The sequence below is a fragment of the Arvicanthis niloticus genome, chromosome 16 (assembly GCF_011762505.2).
Source record: "Arvicanthis niloticus isolate mArvNil1 chromosome 16, mArvNil1.pat.X, whole genome shotgun sequence".
Taxonomy (NCBI): domain Eukaryota; kingdom Metazoa; phylum Chordata; class Mammalia; order Rodentia; family Muridae; genus Arvicanthis; species Arvicanthis niloticus.
Genome location: NC_047673.1, coordinates 18,441,167 through 18,460,757, shown reverse-complemented (window position 1 = coordinate 18,460,757; position 19,591 = coordinate 18,441,167). Strand labels below are relative to the sequence as shown.

The 19,591-nt window shown below is 45.1% G+C and overlaps 2 long non-coding RNA genes across 5 annotated transcripts in view; both read left to right on the top strand.

Annotated features, from left to right (window-relative positions):
• Window positions 1-94: 94 nt before the first annotated feature.
• Window positions 95-5,696, top strand: LOC143434668 (uncharacterized). Its single transcript, XR_013104327.1, has 3 exons — window positions 95-423; window positions 600-736; window positions 5,569-5,696. It is a non-coding gene; the product is annotated as an uncharacterized LOC143434668 (long non-coding RNA).
• A 7,718-nt stretch (window positions 5,697-13,414) lies between these two features.
• Window positions 13,415-19,591, top strand: part of LOC143434667 (uncharacterized) — an 11,332-nt gene continuing 5,155 nt past the window's right edge. For 3 of the 4 annotated variants that reach the window (XR_013104326.1, XR_013104324.1, XR_013104323.1), the window contains exons 1-5: window positions 13,415-13,554; window positions 16,633-16,858; window positions 18,211-18,305; window positions 18,912-19,071; window positions 19,160-19,313. This is a non-coding gene — a long non-coding RNA (uncharacterized LOC143434667). Of the gene's footprint in view, window positions 13,555-15,470; window positions 16,859-18,210; window positions 18,306-18,911; window positions 19,072-19,159; window positions 19,314-19,591 lie in introns of all 4 variants that reach the window. The other variant, XR_013104325.1, reaches the window with a different exon arrangement.

Here is a 19,591-nt window from a genome sequence, read left to right as displayed (position 1 = left end):
GGAAAGGGAGGGCGGGTGTTGGGGTAGCATTATGCAATCATTTGAACTGTCACCCTCAAAAGCTCATGCATTGCACACTTAATTTCCAAAGCCATATGCTGGGAGGTGAGAGTTTTGGAAAGTAACCAGGATTAGATGTGGTCATGGGAGTGGAGACCTGGGATAGGATTGGGGCTCTGTATGCATTGTTTATTTGTTCTGTCTTGCCTGTTGGGGTCTCCGCCATATGAAGACGCAAAAAAAAGACAAACTACAGCCTTCAGCATTATGAACCAAATGAGCCTTTATTGCTTTCATTTGTAAACTACCCAGTTGGTGCTATTCTGTTGTGGCAACACAAAATGGACCAAGACCGTTTATTTACACAATTCCAAAAGGCAAAGAAAACGACACACAGCGATCACAATTTCCCTAAGCGATGTCGTAAGTGCTATTCTCCTCTGTGATTATTTTGACTTGACTTGAAATGTTTAGTCAAATACTTCGGCGAATGACTAATCAAAAGGATTGTTAAAAGCGCCTCGCGCAACCGAAACACCTTCACAATAATAACAAGGTTTGTAAGGAATTTGTATTATGCTTTTAATTGCTTTTGTCAGTCAGAAGTATCAACTGAGCCTCCACTTGAAGCTGAATGGTGCAGTAGAGCTGGGAGCTGGCAATACAAAGGAAAGCAGAAAGCCCCTGATTAGCTGGAACACTGGAGCATGCTGCCTGTGATTAATTAGGTTTTCAGGTGAGCTTCTGAACCCTTTATGAACTGTAATGATTTTTTTTTTCTTCAACTCCTAAAATTTTCTGTCCAAGTTTTTAGAAAGATGGCGGCCTAGAACAGGGGCTAGTCCCACTCTCGAGAGTTCTAATTGAAACTGCCAAAACATCCAACACCAAGAGAGACCTACATGAATATGGCAAGCAGAGGAGGGGAGTCATCCAGAGAGAGGCTTTAGGGTGTCTGTGAGGTACAACCCAGGATAGGGGACTGAGGTTGAAGGCAGGAGCTGTGGAGGCAGATGCTGACAATACACAACCATCTTCATCGTCATCTGAGCCACCAGACCTCACCACGGTCCCCGTGGCCACTCAGCATTATTATGGAGGAACTGAGACTTCTAAAGCAAATTATCCCCAGCCCCAACACCTCTAGGAATTCAAGAGGCCATAGTGGTTGAAACACAGACAGTAGGAAGGGAGGAACAGCATTTGTTCTGAAGCTGGTCACCCCATCTCAAGTCTCAGGCTTGTCTATCCCATTGTGTCAGGCTGAACAAGCCAGTCCCTCTCCTTAGTCATCCATAAAAAGGGAATAAATAGTCCCACCTCCCAGTCAGTAGGAAAAGCCCATAGGAAAGTGCCTAGCATGAGAATTTGGGTTTCTATGGGCTGCTTTTCTTTGTTTAGCTTGGCTTTTGAGATAGAGTCTCACCTATGCCACCAGGCCGGGCTTTAAGATGCTATTTAAACAAGAAAAAATATAGGCGTGTTTGCAGTGAAATTATTATGCTTTGAATTCTGAAAGCCAGAGGAAGGCAAGGTGGATGTCATCTGTGGCCAGCGACAAGTCAGCACAGGGAAGTTCCTGATATAGAAATAGCTGTTGAGAGTCTGAGAAGGAAGGGGGCCATGCTTGCTGCAGGAGCTGTGCACTCTACAGATTGACCAACACAGGCATGATCTGATTAAGTTGAGACGTCATCGAATGTCAGGTGGGCTTTTATGCCCTGACGTTTCACAGGATGACTCATTTACATCCAGAGGCCCAATTACTCAATTGTATGGACACATAATGTTCAACTAACAGACTGTGACCTCCTATGGGGCAGGGCCATGTCTTCTGGTTGGCAGGCAGGGTAGTGCAGTGGTGTGGCTAGGGAGAGATGCTTGGATGGATGTCCTTGCTCTTCCACACGTGAGCTCTCCAACTGTAAGCTGGTTAATTACAGTCTCTTTATCTTCAAGATGGAGATTATTATAGTAACCAGATATTTTATGTAAGGTACTTAGAATGGGGCTAGAGACAATAAGAATCCTATCAGTGCTGGCTATTAGATTAGCTTCCATATTTCCGAGAATCTAGAATAATTTGATATATATGATGAACTCCATAGATCTTGCTTCCCTCCTTCCTTCCTTCCTTTCTTTCCTTTCCTTCTTTCTTTTGTATTCCTTGTGATTCTAGGAATCAAACCTAAGGCAACATGTATAGTAGGCAAACACTCTACCATTGAGTATTGCGTTATATCTCCAGCCTTCTATTGTTGCTCGCTTTCTGTGTGTGTGTGTGTGTGTGTGTGTGTGTGTGTGTGTGTTTGATGCACGTATATACATGTATACATGGAGGTAAATGTCATTCTCTGTGTCCTTCCTCAGGACCTATCCACCTTGGTAGGTATTGGAAGCATATTGTCTCTCACTGGGACTTGGGGATGGCTGATTAAGCCAGGCTAGTTGCCCATTGAGCCCCAGGGATCTGCTTGCATGCATTTCTCCAGTGCTGGTAATACAACTATGGGCCGCCATGCCTGGTTTCATGTGGGTCCTAGAACTCTAATTCAGGCCTTCATGCTGCGTGGTCAGGACTTACCCAATTGATCTATCTCCCCAGAGCCCTCTCCACATTTTATTTTGAGATACAATGTTGCTAAATTACCCAGACTTTGGACTTTTTTGACTTTGGACTCACTCTGAGCCCAGGCTGGTCGTCAACCTGCGCTCCGCCTCTTTCAGCCTCCCAAGGAGCTGGTCTTATGCACCTGTGCTACCAGGCCTGGCTCAACAGAAATTTTTTGAGCACAGCAAAAAATCCTTTTCCCCAGTGACATCATTATGCTTTGCTCAAGCGATGCCAGGAGAGTGTGTCAGAGGAATGGAGAGTCTGATGACACTAATCTCCATCTGTAGTATTCATGGCAGAGAAAGAAAAAACTAGGCCTTCTTGGTGGTGAGTGCTTGTCTTTCTTTTCTTTCCTTTCCTTTTCTTTCTTTCTTCCTTTCTTTCTTTTTAATCTTTATTTTTTTCTTTTGTTATTGTTTTGTTTTTTGTTGTGTTTTTTGAGACAGGGTTTCTCTGTGTAGCCCTGGTTGTCATGGAATTCACTCTGTAGACCAGGCTAGCCTTGAACTCACGGAGATTCCCCCCAGCCTCTGCCTCCCGGAGCACTGGGAATAAAAGTATCTGCCACCACCACCCAGCATCTTGTGTTGTTTGTTTGTTTGTTTGTTTTTAAGGAAAAATTGAGAGCAGGTAAGCTGGCCTAAGGTCCCTATGTTCTCTAGCTATGTGTCCCTGACTGCTTTTATCAGGAATATTAGTGCAAGAGACAGAGAGAAGGCCATCAAAAAAAGCCTGCTACTCACGGGCCGGGCTGACAAAAGAATGAGTGGCTCAGCAATGTTGACGATGCCTTGTCTCCAGGTAGGTTGGAAAAAAAAGTTTTCAGTTATGTCTGACATGAGACAGCCAGGAGGACAATTTACAGCCATACCAATAAGAAAAGGAAAAAGATTTTTTAAAAAAATAACTGAGCTTTTCAGGCAAAGGGAAGGTTACATACCTTTTAGGGTTTGTTTGTTTTTTTTCTGTGAGGGGAATATATCATCATCATCATCATCATCATCATCATCATCATCATCATCCTCCAATGCTAAAAACATAAGTATTTATTTACCAAACACTATGCAAATGCTTTTGTTTCTGAGCTGGTTCATTGCTTTAAAACTCAGGCAGGAATCCATCTCAACTTCTGAAGCAGTGTTTGCAGGCTACATCAACTCCACCCAACACCACAAAAAGAATGTAGGAACCACTGGGTAAAATAGCTCTAGAAAAGCCCCCTTGTAAAGCCACCGATTGCCATGTGTTGGAATCCATGTCGGGTCGACCACACACTACTCCTGAGTCCTTACAGAGAGGTTTGCTCAGAAGTATGAGCCTACACTTCTTAGTTTGAAAAGGTCGAGAAAGTGTGTGTGTGTGTGTGTGTGTGTGTGTGTGTGTGTGTGTGTGTTTCTTTTGTAAAGCCCTGGCCAATGTTCTCCACTGTTTAGAATATAAGCCCTACACCCTGTAGAGAAACTGTGCACCTGGGCCTGGCCTCATTACTTAATGATCACCAGATAATTAAGTTGCCAGAAACACAGAACTTTCTGGCATGGCCAGGTATGACAACATTCCTCATTCCTCTCCTCACACTTAAAATGGCAGACCATGGCCTTCCTGGTCTGTCTTTACTTGGGATCTTGGCTGCAGATGTCTTCCAGACAACAGTCCTTGGAGACTTGGCAAAAGGATTCCTGTGTGGGCCAGCCTGCTAAGGTGCCAGTCCTTATAGCCAATGGGTTTTTCCCCCGCTTTGAGAAACTTTCTCTTAAGTCAAATGTGCTTCTAACACCTTCCAAAGATTATCGCCTCAGTCTTTCAGGGCTCTACATTTTTATTACGGCCTTCAACGCTACCTCCCTGGTCAGGACCTGATCTCACTTTTTTCATTTTGAAAATAGCCCAGGGCGAAGATGGAAAAAGAAACAGCTGCAAACCAATTTTTTAAGCAGGTTTTTTTTTTCTAACTCACCCAAAATGTCGTTAGTGCACCTCTTAAATTTCAATAGATCCATTTGTAGAAATTATACCCAAATCAGCAGTTTCCCTGTTCCCATCTTCCTTCAATCACTTCTTCAAAGAACCCCTTTGCAGAAAATCTCTTGTGTCCAGGTGGCCGTGGGAGGCCCCAGGGCCAGTGTAATCCCCCTATGAGGCCGAAATTCTTTTGACAAAAACATTTGAAAAGCAGGGCCACTGTAATGAAGTCCAGAGTTTTCCAGACTTCTCTTAATGCATCCCTCCCGTTTGGCCTCATCATTGACGTGTTGGCTCTTGTTTCTGATTTAAGCTGTCAGGCTGGGTCAAATTGCCCCAACAGCATTAGCACATGTGGCAGAACATTGACAAGATGTTACTTACACCTAATTAAGGCTGAGAGCATGATAAACAACCCTGCATCCTGGCAACCCATTTCCTCTGGTTCAGAGTTTTCTGGATGTTGACCTCAGCCTTTGGAACTCAGGAGGTTTTGATACAGGGGATGCTCAGGGCATCGCTGCAGTTGCTGTACTTGGACTCCGATCACAAATGGAAAAGGAAGCAATGCAAAGAATTGGAAGGTGGGAGGGCATCCTGCATGGAGAGTATGGTGAACCTCTGACCTGAGGGGACTAAGTGTTGCAGAAGGTTCCCTCCTGTCATCTAACAGCATTCGAAGATGGGGCTAAATCCAGTTGGCTAGGCAGATGATACCGAGAAATGTCACTGGCAGAAAATAAAGTGGGAAATGAACCCTTGGCTTAGCACACTGGATATAGCCCATGCTAAGCTCACTCACCAGCAACTGCTCCAGTCGGTATGAAGCAAGTACCAGGTTTTCTCCAGCAGGAGAGGAGGATCTTGTTCTGGCCTCTTCAGGGACATGCCTATGGTCCTCTGTGGTGATATGAGTGAAATCTCTCCTTTAACAGAGGCTGAGAACTTGGGGTCACCCTGTCCTAAGTCCTTCCTCTCTGTCTTTGTCTTAGGATGGCATAAAACCTCTCTAAAGAAACAGACTCCCCTTCACATGGCAATGAGATCACTAAATGTCCCTGGACTGAAGATGTCTTGGCCTCTTTCCTCCACTCCCTTCTCCCCTCGGCTGACAAAGCCAGTTAAGGGTGAAATTCTGTCATTTCCTCTGTGGAACAGAGGTTTTATGTGGTGACAAGTGAATGGGTTTCTTTGCTGAAATCTCGATTCTGATACAGTTGCCAGAGGCAGGGAAAAAAGTCCACACTTTGGCAGAAATAAGCAGCCTTTTGCCTTCAAACATGTTTCCAGTTTCCCTCCTCTCTGTCAAAAGAAAGAATGAAAGAAAGAAAGAAAGAAAGAAAGAAAGAAAGAAAGAAAGAAAGAAGAAAAAAAGAAAACAGTTCTTTGGTGTACATGGAGATAGGGTAGCTTTTAGTCTTCTTTTGCTTGGAAGATTAAAAAAAAATATGTGAATTCATAGACTGTTTGCCCTTCTTCCATCTGTCAACGTGGCTTCCCTTTTTCCACAGCTCCAAGTTCCCACCCCTTCCTTGTTAGAGCCTCGTCATGTTCAGCTGGCACACTGCAAAGCATGTCCATTGTCTAGCGTCTAAGCCTCTCAGTCGGCAGGCAAGAGGAACTCTACTTCCTGGCCTGACATTTCTGGACTCTGATCATGCCAGGTGTGGGGACCACTCAGAAATAAGAAGAAGAAGCTGTTCCTGGTGATGCCCCTGATGCTTAGCCTGATGCTTAGCCTGATGCTTAGCCTGATGCTTAGCCTGATGCTTAGCCAGGATAAGCTGGCTGCAAAAGAGAGTGGTGGTCTGATAATTATTAAAACAAAACGTAAAACTCAGGCATGTAGTTTGAAAAGGAAGGGTCTTACTGAGCCCCAGAAAAGCCAAGAGAAACATCCTGTGTGCTTGACACTGGGGGGTTATTTCAGCACTGGGCACAAGACAGGACAAGGGCTAAAGGTTTTGTTTACTTCCTTCAGGGAGACTTTGTTTTGTGAGAAAGGAGCTCATTTGAATAAATGAGAGGTTTTGTTTTGTTTTTTTTTTTACCTATGATGATGTTGAAGCTGCAGCTTCCAGAGGCATTGACTTTCCATGGCTGGAGAATCCTGGCCCATGATTTCCTTTTCTCACCTCAAGCTGGGACTCGAGAGTGTTCATTTCAAATCATAGCTGAGCTGTGTGGCAAGCCTTCTGGCTGTATGACCCAGGGAGGTCACATGAATTGTGCATGGCTCACACGATGAATCTGACCAGAGAGAGCTGCTTTGTGCCTGTATCCTGGAGTTCATCCGGCTATTCCTAGCCAATCTCTTCCACCATTTCCCATAAATGTGCTCTGTGCAATAATGCCTATCCTCTGGCACCTAAATAAATCTTAGACAACGTGGGAGGGAAGGGAAAGATGAAGAGAGGAAAAGGGAAGGGAAAGGACACATAAGTTTGGGAGAAAGAAAGAGGGAGAGAAATTTGATTTTCTATTGGAGAACTCAAGGGAGCTTAGGTTATAAGTAGTTTTGACTTCTTTTTCCTTCTCTTATAATACTTTTTAAATATCTGGAGCTGAAGACTTGAGTGCCACCTATACCTTTCAGTTTTCAACTACCAGGGAAAATACTTTATTTCAGAATGAACAATAGTCTAGAGGGATGAGCCCTGGGTTCACCAGCAATTCAGTGATGGCCGTGTGAGCCCTCCTTAATGAACAGTTTATCTCTCCAGATCTTAGCTGGCATGTCTGTTAAATGATAGTATGGACTCCGTGACCTATGTGGTTCTGTTGTCCCTCTGTCTCTCTGACTGTTTCTGAGTCCTAGTCAGGGGGTTGATGTCAAGAGTTCTAGATTTAGACTTGACTCTTAAAGGTTATTCTAATCAGACCCAGTATCCCAATGGAATATACGCCTCCTTCCTAATTAATAGTTTCAGATGAAACAAACACAGTGTAATTGGAAACGCGGTTGCTCCGCAGGTGCTCACACTTCATAAACAAGGAAAGCAAAGATGCTTTGAATGGCAAAGTCTACGTTACAGCTTGTCCTCTAGGCATCTGGCAAGGAGAGATTGTGATCTCAGTCCCTTTTAGCAGAGGATACTAGACTGGGTTGAAAGAGATGCTTGCGGATGCTGTGATTTGCCTGTAAACTGTCTCGGAAGACTCACAGGCTGAATGCGCGGTCTCCAGCTGGGGGTGCTTTTAGCAGAGGGTCTGGAAACTCTGGTAGGTGGGGCCTCGATAGAGGAAGTTGGACATTGGGAGGTGGGTCCTTGGGGTATTTTATTTCTGGCCTCTTCCTGTTGTGCACACCACTTGCTATCCACCCGGAAGTGAGACACAGTCTGCATGTGCTGCCGCCACCGTGACATGGACCGTTCCTCCACATGTTTCCTTGCTTGGTGGACTGAGGCTTCTGAAGTGACAGTAGTTAGTTTTCTGATCACTTTGACAAAATGCCTAAAAGAAACTGATTGAGGGAGGAGAATTTATTTTTGATTCAGTTTTAAAAGGATGAAGTCCATCACAGTGGGAAAGCAAGGAGATATGAGCATTTAGGAGTGGGGTGGGAGGGGCTGCTCACACTGTAACCTGCTGCTGAGCTGGCATCTTCTTTCTGCTCTCCCTTTGTGTTCAGCCAGGGACCCCAGGCCATGGCACGGAGCCCTCTCATTTAAAATGAGTCCACCCCCTCCACAATTTAAATTTTTTTTTAGAAATTCCTCCAAGGGAATACCCAAAGGTATACATACCTCTTATACGTATGGATCTTCCAAATCCATTCATGTTGACTATGATTATTAATCACCATAGAAACCATGGACTAAATAAATTGTTCCTCCCTTAAGGTTGTTCCTGTTGAGTATTTCGGTCGCAAGGAAGAAAAGCTAATTACTGTAACAGCAAACAAGCAAAGAAACCGAATGTCCCTGGCTGTGGAAAATACCCATTCAAATGAACAAATGTCCTAGGGTAATTGCTTGGGTACCTGCCCAAGCATCATCTTCTGTGAGACAAAGGATCCTGCTTGTTCCTTACCCAGAACCCATGATAGTGTAGTAAGTAGCTTTGGGGAGCTTCTGTCCAGTACTTGCTACTGGCATTTTCTGAGTTATCCTCTTAGTTGCCTAGAAGGTTCTGGACTAAAACTTGTCTACTTCTGCATCTCCTTTGCCTATTCACTTTAAAAAGAGAACAGTGGGGGAGGGGCATTTCAGCCCTTCCTGTCATCAGGAGAAAGCTAGAGTTGCCCAGGTAACTTTGCACTTAGTTCTTATGTTCATCCAGCCCACCCCACCCCCGTGCTCTCCCCTCCCTTCATCTCCTGCTGGTTCTGGGTGCACTGGAGGATCCAGCGAGCGAGGTGGCATCTGCTGACCCTCAGTCATTAATCAAGCTGCCTGCACCAGAGTCACTTCACAGCCAGGGCTGCAACTTCTTGGCTCCTGGGAGCTGCCTAATAAAATGGCAAGAGGCAGGAGTTTATTTGCTGTCGCAGAGTTCCTGAGAGGAAGGAAAAGATGGTGGTGGGTGAGGGCTGGACCAATATAGGAAGAAACCAGGGCATAGCAATGTTTTGAATTGTGGTGATTTGGGCATCTACAAGCCACTTTTATTGATAGGCTAAAATCCATTGCTTTCTATAAATATGTATTTGCAGTATGTTCAGTTGGAGCAGGCGTAGGAGACTGTCTTGTCAGTTCAAGGTTGCTTTAGGCTACAAGGTGGTTTCTCCCTCCTAACCCTAAATTCAGCTTGCTGATAGTGTTTTCCTGAAGGGACCTTTGACCCTTAGAAGTTTGGAGTGGGTATCTGATTCTTTTTTCCTGCCAAATGCAGGTCAGTCTTTCCTGCAGGCCAAATTGAATCATTCACAGTGTTGAACACCCAGAAGAAAGTTCCTTGAGTCCTTAAGATCAACTAAAGAAGCCAGGTCCCCCAATTCCCAATGATCCCTTCTTAAGGGAACAAATTTACCTCCTAAAACTGGTAACCATTTTCTAGGATTAGAACCTTCCTGGCTCTTACCCTTCTGCCCCAGGGGCTCAGTTTTGCCCCCCCCCCCCCAATCCATCAACTCTGATCACTAAGCCTTTGTTCTGCAAGTTGACATCTTCTGAGTCAAACCAAGTAGAAGCTAGGGATACAGCTGTGAAAGAGTGCAGCAGGCAGTCTCTGGGCCAACCTTTGTGGTTCTTGATGGGCCAACATACAGAAGAGGGTGGCATAGTTTAGGTCTCGTGATACTAAGAAACCCATCGGCAATTACTCAAGCGCTTTGAGGGGTCTGTCAGCCTGACTTCCTTCCTTCTCCACCATGAATGTTTGTGAATTTCTCCAGCTCCCTGGACTCCTTCCTTCTTGGAAATGAGATAGCTTTCTTTTTCTGGACTGTTGTTGTCTGGGAAAACTGTGGCCCAGTTTCATCTTGGAAGGCATCTGGGTGGGAATCAAAGGCTCTGAGATGGCTATCGTTCCAGTTAGAGACCTTGGGTGAAGAAGCCTAAACAAACAAACAAAAAAGAAAAGAGAAAACATGCCATTTCAGCGAAGGAAAAGAGAGTGCAGCAGGCAAGCGTGTTTGAGAGATGTGTCAAACATGTTTGTGGCAACTTTCTTAAAGCGTTTTATTGTCATTTACTCAAGGAGAGAAAAGACATCCTTTATCAATGTGCTTAGTAAATGCTGGTTATTGTTGCTCTAGGGGCTTCTAAGTTAAGAATGATGTGGACCAGATCCACATAGCTTCCCCTCTAGTCACCCCTCCCCCATAGCAGTTTCAGAGGAGAACAATATTCAGTTAAATAACCAAGATAATTTTCTGGTAAGAAGCATTATTTGAGATCATCCCTTGTCTCAGAATGTTTTTTTTTTTTTTCTTCCTGGTCATCATAAAAAAAAAAAAAAGGTTTTGTTTTGTGTTTTATGACCAATAAAGACCAGGTCACATCTGTCCATCTGTCGCACTCCCTACAAAGACCTGGTTAGAGCCACCACAAATTTCACTGAGGCTTTACAGATGGAGCAGTGGGCAAAGCGAAGGGACATCTACAAAGCCACCGTTCAAGCAAATCACAGAGCTAGAACTTAGCCAGGTCTTCCTGCTCAAAGTGTGGTGTGATTTCCTCCTTCCTCCCACTTCTTCATAGCCGAGCAATATAAGACCAGCTGGATCCACTGAGAGGGGTCAGAAGTGAGGAGGGACAGACACTCTGCAGGGAGGGCTGATCTGGAGCAGCCTTCGGCCAAGAATGAGTTTTCTACAAGAGCGGAAAAGTTTCTTAAGTGGCCTTTGGCTTCATAGAAGCTCTGCTTCATCTCTCTTTGACATGGTCCCTGGGAAGAGGGGAGCTGGGGTGGAAGGGATGAGGAATGTAGGGATGGTTGTCATTTCCATGTTGTCTGTTATCCATCCACATTGTCCCTGGGGACCTATTTTCAGACTTGTCTGCTTGCCCAGAAAGGGGCAGGACCTAAGTTCCACAGAAATTAGAAGCACACAAGTCCTCAGCGACAGAAACAATGATGAAGAGAGATGCACGCTGATTCAAACCAGTGCCTCCGACACTCGGGGGCAAGAAGAGCTCAGGCTTTTATTATTTTTACTTTCCCCTTAAAAGCAAAGACACCGCCTCCCCCCCCCCCCCCCAGTTGGAATCAGAGCTTCAGAGAATGTTAGAATTGCAGTGAATTTCAGACATGACAATCCAGATGCTTCATTTCATAAAGGGTCGAAAGCCGAAGAGCTTGGCTAAAGCCGGAGAGGGATCCAGTGAGTCCCAGAGCAGGGTGGAGCCACATCCCTTCTGACTCCTGACACAGGGCTCTCCCTGCCCCTTCAGGTTTTCTGAGTGGGCGACAGCCCGGGTGGAGGAGAGGTTGCACTGCTTGGGGCTGATTTCGATCCTCCAGGACTTTCACATCCGTACTGGTGAACACCTTTTTGAAGTATATGGCAGCCTGCGCCCGTGTTCACTGCGGAGTGGAGAAGGTAAATCAGGGCCCTCTCAGGGACAACAGCCTCCTCAGCAATGGCGTGTGCATCTGAGCAAAGCAAGGCTCGCGGGAAGGAGCTCTCTCCCTCTGCAACTATATCATACCTTTTACAAAAAGTCACTTTGAGGTCACTGGGTTTTTTTTTTTTTTTTTTTTTTTTTGTCCAGTATTTCAATACATTAAATGCAATTACTTCATTGTTGATTTACCTGTCATTACAGGCATGTGTTTGAACATGATTTATTGAGTGAGTTTTGTGCCAGTTGACTTGCGATAGATTGCACAGTATTCAAAGGGGCTCATTTGCTTGGCATTACATTAGAGGCACGATGATTGCAACACAAAGCAATGTAAATGAATTCTGAGAGGCTCCATCATTCATGTTGTCATGTACTGAATCCTATTATTATTTATTACCATAATTGTACTGTGTTTCCTGGGGCGATAAATTAGGAATGATGGGCCCTGCTGACAGTCAAGGGCTGGACTCGCTCTATATAATTTAATAGGGATACTGTAGGGTCTGTGTGTTTGGAGGAGATTTGGGTAATGGTTTAAAAAAGAGAGAGAGAGAGAGAGAGAGAGAAATTTTTTTTTTCTTTTACAAAAAGTATAAAAGCTTTCCAAGTTTTTTCCCCCTTTCTTTTTCTTTAATGCCTTGGCTACATTTAAAGTCCCAATAAAAGCACAAGTAAAAAGAAGAAACGTTCTGCCTTCTAGCACAAGATCTTTAAAACTCACTACCTCGAGACACAGTCCAATCCCCATGGGGTTCTGACAGGTGGTATTAACCCTTGCACCAACAGGGCATCCTTGGGCATAAAGAATCTAGAATAGCTGGGACTTCAAGGGCCATCATGAGGGTAGCCACATTAACCTTGCACTGTATTGAATCTAATGGAGCTCTGGGCACTGCATCTCATCAGGTAGGGCGGTGTTTCTGTAGAAATCAAACCGTGCAGGTCAGAAGCATCAGAGTCTGAACAAAATTGCTACATAGGAAGTAAGCATGTTGAATGAGCCTCGGCAGAGCATGTCACTAAAAACAGTAGAAGAGACCTGAGAGAACACTCATTTCAAGCCTGCTGAAACATTGGTGAGGAAACTGCCAAACCGAGAAGACACACAGCCAACAGACAGACAGACAGACAGCTGCTAGAAATGCCCTGTCTCACCCTGTTATGGTTTAGATACAGAATGTCCCCCCAGAGAGCACATCTGACAGACACTTGACCCCTAGCAACTGGTGGTATTTTGAGATGTTCCAGATACTTAAGAAATGAGGCCTAGCTAGAGGAAGTAGGTCATAGGGGCAGGTCCTTAGCGCTTCTCCCCAGTCCCTTCCTGTGACCAAGAGAGCCCTCTGACACATGCTCCTACCACTAGGATACTCTGCCCAAGCACATAAGAACACATAACTGTGAGCCGAAACACCCCGCTTCTTCCCCTCTGGTAAGTTGTTCTCATGAGTGTGTTGGTCACAGCTACATAAAAGTAACTTAACTACCCCTAAAGACATTAATACTACATTCTACTGGCCTTCTGGGTCAACCAGTGTTCAAGAAGTTCTGGGAAATATTACACGATGAACTCAGATATTACCACAGGGAGCAATGAAGAAAAAAGCCAAAACTGTCTTAACAGTCACCGTGGATCCACCTAGCAAGGTCTGTGACAATCAAGGCAAGGGGGCAAGCTGACGGTCAGATAGTATTAGTCAGAAACATCTTAAAATATCCATTTAATGTAAGCCCAGGTGATCAATTTTATTCAAGGAAATAATCAATCTGCCTTTGAACTCTGGGTCAGAGGTCAGGGGTTTCATAATCCCACAGAAAGAGACTTTGGACAGCACATACAAGAGCCTCTCCACCCTGTATTCTTATCTGCCACCATCAGGAATATCTTCTCAGGGCCTCAGGGGTATGAAGTGGGACACCTGCTGAAGGAAACAAGCTGTGGAGGTGGACATCTGTTGGAGGATAGTGAGTTGGGATGAAATGGAAATCGGGGGTTATGGTTATATACGTAATTTCCTCAGTGGAGACAGCATTGAAGCCATTTTGCTTATTGCTCAAGAGCTTAAAGGAAAGAGTTTATCCCACTTGTCTGAGGTCAGCTGGCTTTCTATGGAGCACGGAATGGCTGTGTTCAGATTGATTCTGGCAGTGCCAAAAAAAAAAATATTCAATACATTGCTGCCTACTACGGCTGACTTGACTGTTAAAACAAGAGAACTTAGGGCAGTTTAGAAAACCCAGATCAGATCCTCTGGGTGTGCCCCCTTTTCTCCTGGGTAGCTGCTGGAATGATTTTTTTAAAAAAAATCACCCCAAATACATTTCATGGAAGCCTCTTATGGCCCTGGCCTGTAATAATGGACTACACCCATTAAAACTTACCATTAGGCCCCAAGTAATTTTTCCATACTTGGCCAGTAACCTGTGCTTCTCACAGGGTGTGAAGGGCAGTGGTCTTGGTGTTTCAGTTCCACAGTAAGTGACAGTCTTCTATGTTATGACATTAAAGAGCCCTCTGAAGGGTAGCTAGTCTTACCAGACACCTCAGAAGTGGCAGTCACCAAGAAGGAACAAAAACTGTCTCACCTCCCAAACACAGGGTACTAGGTTTGTAGGTGGAGCCCATATGCAGTGGACTTCACCTTTTCTTTCGGCCTGCCCAGGGTCTCTGAGATGCCTCAGGCAGAAGGGAGGTGCCACACGGTTCCACCATAGGTTAATCTCTGGGTCCAAGCCCTTCATCGAGACAGGCGGGTGAAACTGAACCATTAGCAGAAGGTTTTTAATTTGGAATTTAGCCTCTAATCCATGCTCTTCTAAAGACCTTGGCTTGTGGCCTAAGTGGATGCAGTCGCTCCTCATCCAATATTTGCTCTTGCTGCTATCCTGATTTTTGTAGAAATTAACCAAGTGCTTTTGTCTATTTATATCACAATTGCAGCCAGATTAGTCCATTAGAAAAAAATCACCACCGAAATTGGCCGTCAGCATTATTAGGGTAAAAGCCCCAATTTATAAAATAATAATGTGAATTATAATCCTGACAGTAACATAGGAAAATACCATTCATGATTCTGAAGTTATGTACAAGGAACAGATTTGGGATAATAGAAGTAAGTCCGGGTGGCCTGGGGCAAGGTCCGGACACTCAGAGGCCACTTGCTTTGTCTTTGAGCCACTGGACAATTTACCAGCCCAGGATTCATTGTTTGGGCACCTCACCAGGGTGCAAAAGGTGATGATAAAAGACAGTACTGATTTGGGGTAGCCATACCTGTCCCTAAGACAATTATGGAAACATGGAAAATACTGGACAACACCCATATGCATTAGCCGGTGGTCTGAGCCCATCATAGTAAGATTGTTATTTATGTATCAGTCTAGAGCATCAGAGCCTCAAACCCCTTTGGCAAGCCTCTGTCTTTATAAATATTTACATTATAACTCATGACGGTAGCAAAATTATAGTTACAAAGTAGCAAAAAAAAAAATCATTTTATGGTTAGGGATCACCACAAGAAGAGGAGCTGTATTCAAGGGTTGCAGGATTAAGAAGGTTGAGAACCACTGGTATAGATAGAGTCAATTTACTCCAAGATAAAACCTAAATATCTTCCTGAATCTTTGGGATGTTAAGTCCCTGACAGTTAAATGGGCAAATAATTCGAATGTAAACATTTGTTGAGTTTAGAAACACTCTGGGGTCAGTGAGACTGCCAATATAACTTGGATACCCTAGAACCCACATGAAATAAAGAGAGAACCAGCCCACAGTGATACCACTGCCTCTCCCTCCTCAGGGCTGGGATCGATGGCATGAACCACCACTCCCAGCTTAGACACCTTCTTACCTCACCTTAATCTTTCTCTTCTCACTACAGGAGTGTCAGGGGCAGTCCTGCTTATACACTGAAGACCTAAAATCAGCAATAGGCCTGACATACATGCCTGCTAACACAAAGTCTTGGGTCTCTGTGGAAAAACACTGAAACAGATGGCTATAAGATATTGTAAACAGGCAGCTTTGGTGGAAATTTACCAGCCTGAGTAGTCATAGACCTTATAAATAGGCAGCCTTGGCAGATAGTACCAACTTAGATAAGGACAAGTGAATCATAGGCAGAGTTATAGTGACCTGTCCCCTGAACCTTTACCCAGCCGATACCCTGTTCTGAAAGATATCTGTACTCCCCAAACACCTATGCTCCTGTGTCATCCCCTTCCCCACATCCTGCCTTTTTATGTATATAACCCCTGTGTGAAAAAGTAGAAATTACAATTTGATCAGACTATAGACAAATCGTCATTCTTTGTGTCTGCCTGTTCCCCCCCCCATCCCCAATCTCTTTCAAGTGACCTCCCTGGACCTCTGTTTAATGCCCTGCTGAACAGGACACAGGAGCCTTACATAAATATACACTTCTGTGCACACACTCAGGCACACTGAGATGAGAGAAGAGGCACTTCCTAGTGCTTGTACACACTTCCGGTACAGAGCAAGACAGTGGTAGCCCAGATGCATTCCACACACACACAGACACACACACACACACACAGACACACACAGACACACACACATTAAAGTAGTAGTAGTACATTTCAGGCCAGAAGACCCCAGGTGACCCCCAAATCCATGGGCATTCTCTGGGAAGCTTATCCATAAAGGCTACCTGGGTTCCTGACCCACCATGGAAGCAGCTTCCTTCTTCTGTGGTCCTGAGGGAGGTTGTGCCTGAGATTCTTTGAAGGGTTTACTCTGAAAGGACCCTTCAGCTAGCCTGACCAAACACTCGGAAAAGCCCTTCATGAAGCCAGACAGAACCCTTCCCTTCCACCCTCAGCCACCAAAAAATTCGTATACAGTGAGTCTTTGGAATTCCCTTTGCTGCTGCTGGCTTTGGTGGGTAGCAGTGAGGGGTCAGAATACACTGGCCAAGGGAAGAGAGGGACTGGTTGATAGGGAAGCCTTGTGGAAGACTGAGGACTCTGCAGGAACCTTCCTACTGGAAGAAATGTGTGACTCGGCTTTGTGCCCCATGGTAGAATGGTCGGGCTGAGCGATCAAGAACCTTGAGCTGGCGAAGGCAAAGCTCGTCTAAAATCCCACTCTGCCACTTGCCAACTCTGCGACGAAGCAAGCCAGGAATCTGGATGTCCTACTGTCTGTCCAGTGTGGTCACACATATCTCCATGGCTGTCAGCTCTTTCGAGAGCTCTGGAGGCCCAGGTAGCTGAACTTGGCCATGAGGTTCACGGCTCTGGGAAGAAGGTAAGATCAATGGACTCAGTCCTCTGGGGTCGAAACTCCAGAATACCTCCACCCTATACATTAGATCCCAACCTTCCTGACACTGCGACCCTTTAACACAGTTCCTCATGTTGTAGCGACCCCCAACCATAAAATTATTCCATCGCTACTTCATAAGTGTAATTTTACTGCTGTTATAGATCGTAATGTCAATACCTAGTATGCAACCCCTGTGAAAGGGTCATTTGACCCCCACCAAGGATTCGAGGCCCACAGGTTGAGAACCGCTGTCATAGACCTTTTCAGGATGGTCCAACAGTGGCCCTAAGCTACTGGGCTCTGCACGTGATCATTGTAATTTCAGCAGATTTACTTTTAGATCATTTAACTTTGTGGCTGCCATTTAATGTCATGTGGCTAGTAGTAAAAAAAACTAAAGTAATCAACAAAGCATCCAAGCTCCCCACATGAAAGGGAACTGAGAACGTCTTTTCCAGGACAGCCATAGCTATCCACATACTGACAGGCGTTCTGGCGGCTATTGCCTGCTCAGGGACTGAGCATCTTGGTAAGCTCGTGAGACAAATTCTGGATGTCTCTTATTTAGTCAGACTCATGGGCCACATTACCCTTGTAAGCCTTGATCCATGTCCATATTCCCTCCTTTCAACCTCATCAAAGCCGTTGCCCTCCCTTCAGAGATGCCTTCCCCATTCGATATCTGAGACTATGAAAGGCTGGGACCAGCCTTCCCACTTCTATTTTCCTCACCGTGTCACAGGGTGACTCCTGGGCTACTGACGGAAAGGAGGGTTTTCATAGAGGGACCCAAAGCTGCCACACGCTTCACCTCTTATGGTAGAAAACTAAAATTGTTACCTTGGAACCCAGTTACACCAAGCAAGAAACGCATCATTGGAACTGGAGGGGTCAGGAAAAGGTTTTAATGAAAAACAGTATTACTTCTAAAGCAACTTAGTCTTTCATTTATTCCAAAGAAAGTCCTCAGGGTGTTTAGGAGAAAAATGTAATAAATGATAATAAGGGTCCAGGCCCTCCACAAAGGCACCACAGCCATAAATAGTCACCTTCAGGAAGCTTCTCCATGATCCTCCAAGCCTTGACGGTGGTCCTGGCCAGATCTTATTCTTCTTCCAAGTTTAGGGAGGTGGAGACAGCCACCATGACTGCTGAGGGACTTGTGCCTTGGGAGATGTCCAGATCCGTGATCACTTTGATGTGGTCAGCCTGCCCCTGATCTCTTCAGTTGTGCAAGCCCTCTGTGGTCTCAGAGCATGTGTGAGCCGAAAGGTCCCCAAACCCCAGGGGCAGCTAGGGTAGCAGATTGGTCAGCCTTCTAACCTTGTTTTCAGACCCTGAACCCAGACTTATGTCACTGTCTCCTGCCAAGAACAGTCAAGAAAAGGAGGAACATGCCTCAACGCAGACATTCCCTGCAGAATTAAAGGTACAGAACTCTGGGTTCTGGACATCCTATATATGACCTCTTTCTGAACATGAAGGAGAGAGGCACCTGGAGTCCACAAATCCAAGATATAAAATGGTCAATAACTGCAACGGCTTCCCTTGTTATATGGTACGCTACCCCTTGGCACCGTTTTCTAGTAGGCTGGGGTCTTATTTTGAATGTCTGGTACAGTTCCTTATCCCTATGCTGCACTGCCTTATTATATAAATTCACGGTCCACATAGTATCTCATTTAATTCTCACTTCCACTTCGTCACCTCCACTGAACAGAAAGGTTAAGTGGCTTAACCAAGTCTTTTAGCAGTAAATAGATTGGGGAATCGGAGCTCCTCACCTGGGCAGTGTGAGGTGAAGAATGGGCTGCAGCTCCCCCTGCTGGCCGTTGTGTAGAGCTACGGTTGCCTCATTCACGGATTTTTCTTGCCACTCTTCTGTTTTCCCGCTCTCCAGTCCCTCCCTCGACCTCATCTTCCTAAGTCTCACCCCCTTTTAAAAATGATTGTCTGAAATCCAAACTTTCTTTCCCTCCACCTGATTGCTTATTTTCATCCATATCAAAAACAAGTCTCACCTTTTATCTTGCAGTTGGCTTGAGTCTATGAACTCTCTGCCTTGGGAGTCCATATTTCGTATTTCGTTCATGCCCCTGCGAATGTCCACATACCCACGCGAACGCGGGAATCACTAGTTGGACTCAGTCAGTTATTACTCACAATAGAAAAAAAGAGACGACATTGGGAGAGAGGTGAGATTGAAACCAGAGGAAGTTAGAGGAGGGAGTGATGTGTGCATATAACCTGTATGAATTATAAAATGTATGAATTTTTTTTCAGAGTTTGGATCCCTAGAATCCAGAAATAGCCGAATGTGGTATAGTGCATCTGTGATCCCAGCACACCTCAGTGAAATGAGAGAGTCCCCAGAAGGTCACAGCAACAAGCCTGGCGTGTGTGGTGATAAGAAACAAGATACCCTGCTTCAAACAAGGTGAGAAAGAAGGAGCAACATCCAAGGTTGCCCTCGTGTACCTGCACATACACCTGTCCACACACATGTGCACACACAGACGTACAAATACCCTGAGTATTCTTAGCAGCTCGTACTTAATATTCACTCAGCATGTAACACAGTAGTAAATTATACCTCACTAGACCTGGGTAACGACTACCATGGAGCAGCGCGGTTGCTTAGTCAGCAAAGGAATTTGTCCAGCTAACCCTACAGTGTGCTCATTTCCCTGCTTATTAAAATGTAGCTACGCTTTA